Source organism: Rhinolophus sinicus, chromosome 17, assembly GCF_057876585.1.
Source record: "Rhinolophus sinicus isolate RSI-liver-muscle chromosome 17, RSI-T2T, whole genome shotgun sequence".
NCBI classification, from domain to species: Eukaryota; Metazoa; Chordata; class Mammalia; order Chiroptera; family Rhinolophidae; genus Rhinolophus; species Rhinolophus sinicus.
The window spans coordinates 109091069-109097604 of NC_142517.1; the positions used below are offsets into that span (position 1 = coordinate 109091069).

The 6536-nt window shown below is 41.2% G+C and overlaps 1 pseudogene; it reads right to left on the reverse strand.

Moving 5' to 3' along the window:
- Positions 1–868: 868 nt before the first annotated feature.
- Positions 869–1307, reverse strand: LOC109438485 (dynein light chain 1, cytoplasmic pseudogene; annotated as a pseudogene).
- Between the last annotated feature and the right edge of the window lie 5229 nt (positions 1308–6536).

The window sequence follows — 6536 nt, forward strand, 5'->3', positions numbered from 1 at the left end:
AAAAAAAAAAAAAAAAAAAAATTGTTGCCAAATCCAATGTCATGTCGTTTCCTCCCTATGTTTTCTTCTAGGAGTTTTATAGTTTTAGGTCTAATATTTAGATTTTTCATCCATTTTACTATCTGAGTCTTTGTTATTAAAACATGCTCTGGCCAGTATGTGGGCTGCAGAGAAATTGTTGAGGTCCTCACACTTGACTATAGTAAGACCTAGAGATGATTCCCTTCAGATTAATGGATCACAGGGCAGGTGAAGCTTTTGTGGGAATTTGCCCTTTCCCAGTCCCAGTGGTAGTGTCCATTAGATCTTGTCTTAGAGACGTTCATTTAACAAGTGCCACATGTTCATCATCTCTATCGTCATCATTAGCAACGTCTCCAGCAGCCCATTCACACAGGTGTGCATCGTTTAGGTAGCAGCACTGCCTTGATCTTCCTAAAGGCTGTAACAAAAGCAGGTCAGGAATGATGCTCTTTTTGCAGATGGGAAAAATCTTTTGCAAATGGGAACTTAGAGGTATTCTCACATAGCAAGTATGCAGAACTCTTTCCACTACCCTGAAGTTTCTTCTCCATAAATATTTTTTAAATTGCTGGTGTACAATGACCTATACTTGGAGAATTGAGCTGAATGAAAGAAATTGTTTTTCTCCAACAGATTTATTTATTTATTTTTGGAAAGAAATGGATTTTGAGGAAAATGTATGGGGCAGAGAGGTATGGAATAGAAAATAAATACAAACGTAAGCTATTTTGCTAATTGTTTTATAACTACAACAAATGAGTACAGAGAAAGCCCTCTACAAAACAACAGAAAGTTCCTAGATCAAGGTGTTCCTCTAGGCCAGGCTGAAGATTTCAGTCTCTGGTATTTGGAATTTAGGCTGCAGTCCATGTTTTTGGATGGATCACTGGGTGTGTAGCACAGTCCATGCTTCTAACCAGATCTGAACAGAAGAATGGCCACTTGGCCCATGTAAAAGTAGATGAAGGGTGTGGTTTCATGTGTCACGTAACTACCGAAGTCCCTCCCCATGATGCAGTGCCAGATGGGGTTGTACTTCTTGTGAAACTCCTTCTTAATATGAGCTGCAATGTCCTTCTCTATGTTATATTTCTCCAAAGCCTGAAGAGCACACTCCACCAAGTCCTGTTGCATCTCTTCGGATGCATCAACATTTTTAATCCCCACCTTTTGGTCGCACATGGCTACTGTGGAGCAGGGGCTGGCCTACTGCAACAGTCTCTGAGGGGAGGGACTGGTGAGGCTAGACCTGGTGAGAGATGGCGTCACTACCGAAGCCGTGAACGTCTGAAAGAAATGATTTAAAAGAAAATTAAAATCACTATATATTGTCAACTGAAAAATAATATTGACTAAGTGTTTCATCACCAAAAAGGATTTATTTGGGAAAAAGAAAAGGTTACAACCTAGTGCGTGCAGACATGGCAAGCCATGTGTACACTCTGGCCTGGGTGGTAAGATGGAGGGGTATTTATAGATGGGAACAGGAAGTTAAGGGAAGTGGAAGTTAGAACCAGAGAGCTTTGTTATAAACGTAGAGTTCTTCCTGTAGGGTTCTCACGTGTAGGGTTCCTGCGATTACCTAAAGTGTGAGAACTTTGATAAGCCCTTGCTCCTTCCATAAACACTCCTGATTGATTATGTTTATTTAAAGTTACAATTAGTCTTATCAATACAAAGGTGTTGCTTTCAGTATGTTTGTGGAAGCCACAAAAGTGGAATGTGCCCAAATATCAAACAATAGAGAAATAATTAAGCCAATGAGTGAAGTTCTTTGCAGTTAAGAGAAATAAATCCCATAATGCCTCTGGGAAGATGTAGAAAGATATACCTTAACCAAGAAAAACTAAGTGGAACCAAATTTATAAATAAACACTGACCACTGCTGCATAAAAACCATTTGCATCATGTTCGTCCACTGCTCGTGTATGCTCACTTTCATCTTCACCCTTGCCTCTGGCTTCACATTCAGCCAACGGTTAGCTACGGTGGGATATTGAAGGATGGGAAGAGACGAGAAACCAAAATGTTTCTCCTTCTCTGTGCTACATGTGACATCGCTGGCAATAGGAGGGGTTTCTCCTCTTTGGCTTCAGTTCCTTCTTCTCCCTTTGGATCGTTTGTAGCCCCAGGTTCTACCAGAAAGGTTCTTTCCATAGTTTTAGATTCTGCCAGACAACTCCAACTCCACAGTAACACCAAACACTGTTGCTCCTCTTTTTCCAGAGGCATGATAGTGGCTTCCTGCTGGGCTAATAAATGGGCCACCTCACTGTTACCTATTTGGCGTCCAAACTCCTCCATCACCTAAGTAACCAATTCCCTGTATTAAATTCCATATGAGTAGTTTGTGTTTTCCTGGCTGCACCCAGGCTGACACCTGGAAAAAAATAAAAAGTTTTATCTTCAATCATAAAAATGATATATGCTCATTGTACAAAATATGGAAAACCAGAAACACATATAGATAAACTAAACATCAGCCATAATTTCTTACCACTTAAATTCAACCAGTTATCATTCCCCACTATTTTTTTTTTTTTTAATTAAATTTATTGCGGTGACAATTGTCAGTAAAATTACATAGATTTCAGGTGTACAATTCTGCATCACATCATCTATAAATCCCATTGTGTGTTCTTCACCCAGATTCAGTTCTCCTTCCATCACCATATATTCGATCCCCCCCATCCTCATATCCCACCCCCCACCCCCCACCCCCGTTACCCTCTGGCAACCACCAAACTATTGTCCGTGTCCACGAGTTTCTCTTTCCCATTTGTTTGTCCTGTTCCCTTGCTGCCTTTGGTTTATATACCACATATCAGTGAAATCACACGGTTCTCTGCTTTTTCTGTCTGACTTGTTTCGCTCAGCATTACTCTCTCAAGATCCATCCATGTTGTCACAAATGTTCCTATATCATCTTTTCTTACCGCCGAATAGTATTCCATTGTGTATATATACCACAACTTCTTTATCCATTCATCTATCGAAGGACATTTTGGTTGTTTCCATGTCTTGGCCACCGTAAACAAAGCTGCAATGAACATTGGAGCACACGTGTCTTTATCTCTAAATGTTTTCAGATTTTTTGGGTAGATACCCAGGAGAGGGATTGCTGGGTCATATGGCAATTCTATTCGTAATTCTTTGAGGAACCTCCACACTGCCTTCCATAACGGCTGCACCAGTCTGCATTCCCACCAACAGTGTATGAGGGTTCCTTTTTCTCCACAGCCTCTCCAACATTTGTTACTGTTTGTCTTGTTGATGATAGCCATTCTGACTGGGGTGAGGTGATATCTCATTGTGGTTTTGATTTCCCCACTATTTTTAATATGTGAGATTGTATCCTATATAATTTTATAATCTTTTTTTTTAGCTAATGGCACAGTATAAGATTTCTCCATGTTAATTCCTTTTAAACCTATTTTAAATGGCTAACATAATATATCATCAACTGAATGTACTATGTTGCTGTACATTTAGATGTTCTATAATTTTTTGCTGGTATAAATAATACTATAATTAAAATATTTTTGTATATAGGTTTTTTCCCTTCCTGAATTTCAGATTACTTCCTTAGCTAAATTGAACCAAGGGTGTGAACAACTTAAAGGTCCTTGGTATACATTATCAAATTACATTCTATAAATACTGGACATGTTTACACTCCCCAGAACCTTATGAGAGGAACTTACCCATCACTACATGGCGGGACCTCCTGTGCCTTGGTTTATACAGCTTTTTAACTGATAGAAGAGCTGCTCCTTTGCATGATATAAAATGTCAACAACCCAGGTGGGTCTAGGAAGAAGGGCTCATTTCCTGGGCTTCACAGGAGTACAGGAAAAAGCCATGTATCAGTTAGCTATTGATGTATAACAAAGCACTCCAAAAGGTAAAGGCTTAAAACAAGAAACATTTATTATTTCCTATGAGTCTATAGATCACTTGGGTGGTTCTGCTAATATGGTTCAAGCTTTGCTGATCTTGGCTGGGATCAGCTATAATGCCTTGGCTGGAATGACTCAGCCTTCTGAGTTAGTCTGCCATTAACTCACTAAGCTTATCTCTTACATCATTCCAACCAGCTAGCCCAGGTATGTCCTCGTGGTAGTGTCAGGATTCCAAGAGACAAAGCCACAATGATCAAGGGTTTTTTCAAGGTTCTGCTTATATTAAGCCTCCCTCTATTCCATTTGCCAAAGAAAGTCACATGGTCAAGCCCATAGCCAGTGTAAATATTGGGAAGCAGGAAAAATTGGGACCATTATAATAACCAATCTACAAGCTGCATCCTCACTAGATGGGAACATGATCTCCATGAAAACCAGCAGGACCACTCCTGCTGAGGCCCAGGCCTCAGAAGAGGCTGCTGACCTGCCCCCAACACATGATTCACACCACATTTAATCCCCTTGGAATGTGGGTGCATCCCGGGGATAGGGAGAGGGAAGCCTTGAATGGAGAAATGGGATCTGGAAAGAGAAATTAAGATGGGGTATAAAAGATCAAGAAAGGTACAATTCTTGCACACTTGAGTGTATAGACTAGAATTCAAGTCTACCACAGAGAGAATAATTGGCCTTGAAATGAAGAGAGGGTGATAAAACACCAGAATGCTGTAAAAAAAAAAAAAAGTTCAATTTGAAGGAAGAAAATCCTTCAACTCCCATGGAAAAGCCCATTTTTGGTCCAGCAGTGTCTTTAAATATCAACCAGCATAACCCCCATTTCACAGCCTAGGAAACAGAAGCCCAGGAGGTTAAATACTGTTTGGGGTCTCACAGTGCAGGAGTCAGGAAGTAGCCTGTGCCACATTGGGCTGCTGCTGGGGTTTGCTGCAAACATTCAAATTGCTTCTTAATTGGAGTTTCCTGCTTAATTATCTCCTTCCTGAGCAGCCTGTGCTCCCTGCTTGAAAATCTCAATCAATACCATCTTCTCTAAATTGGTGTGACCTTGCTCTTCTCATCTGCTCTGCATTTGGATTTGCTCCATGGTTTTGCCCAGTAGGACAGCTTGGGATGAGAGAGGCCAGCAGGCAATCTTTGCAGAGAGAGTAGTGTTCTCAGCAGCACCCCCGCTCCAGGGCCTTCCGAGCATCACAGCCTCCTGGAAAGGGTCAGGACTGGGAAGCAGGCAGGCTGGATTCAATCCTGGGTTTCATCTCGGGTAAATCTTTATCCCTCTCTAAGCCTTAGTGACCACTAACAGTCTCCCCCAAATTAGGGTTACAAGGTTTAGCAAATACAAATGAAAGATGCTCATTACATTTGAATTTCAGTAAACAATAAATATTTTTTCGTATAAGTGCGTCGACACAATATACATACTAAATTTGTGTAGTACATATGTCTACTATTTTTTTTTGTTATCGTTTATCGGAAACTCAAATTTAACTGAGCATCTTGCATTTTGTCTGAAAACTGTACCCCAGATGGAAAATTCTGTCCCATTCTTTTGTGTAGAGGCAGCCTGATGCAGTACTCGGAGCAGACGGTGGGGACAAGGCAGGCCTACATGTGAATCCCAGAATGCCACCCACTCCTTTATGTCCTCGGTTAAATCGCATCACGTCTCTGAGCCTCCGTTTCCTGAATTATAAAATGGACATGTGAATCCCTGGTGGCTTATCTCTCAGGACTAATGTGAGCCCAAAGGAAAAGGCATAATTAAGACCCCTTTATAGACTGTGAAATGTGCTGCAACCTCAGATATTTATTAAGAACCTACCTACCATATGTGACACACTCTACCAAATATTATGAGAAATAGAGATAATAGTGCAGGTGGGAAGATGTTTGTGTAAGAAATCAAAAGCCTGAGACTGTTAGCAAATAAGGGTCTGCTGCCCAATGCACATGGAAGTCAATAATATGGCAGCAGCTTTTAAGAAAAGAAAGGAGCTTTATTTGCAAGTTGGCAAGAAGACAGGAGGCAAGGCTCAGATCTGTCTTCCTGATCCAGGATTTGGGTGTGTGTGGGGGGGAGGGGAGAGGAAGGGATGTTAAGAGGCAGCAGTTAAGGGTTCACAAGTGTTACTTGTAACTGGTGTGTCCAAGTCTTAAACTTTGGTTCCGGGTCTTGTTAGAAACATGATAGAACGAGGTTCTGTTACAAGACTGTCTATTTTTCACAGAATCCTTCCATAAAGTAAAATTCCATCAGGGATTTAAATTAGGACTGCTATGAACTAATAAGGAATTAGATGTTTTAGGGAACAAAAGTCTGTGCAGTCCTGGAAAAGATCATGCCTGGGCTTAATTGTCTGGACAAGCCACGCTTTGAAATTCCCATCTTGGAGGGCACATGACTAATCTACAACAACCAAATTCATCAGTTTGGGTGGAATCTTTCCCATCTTTGCTTTGGGCCTTGGATATGCCTCTGCTGTCAGGGGACGGCATGTTCCACTTGATTCCCACCTTCCAGAGGCCTAGACTGATGAGGTGGCTGTCAGGGGAATTGCCTGCCCGGAACCCTGTCTTGGTAAAGGACCAATC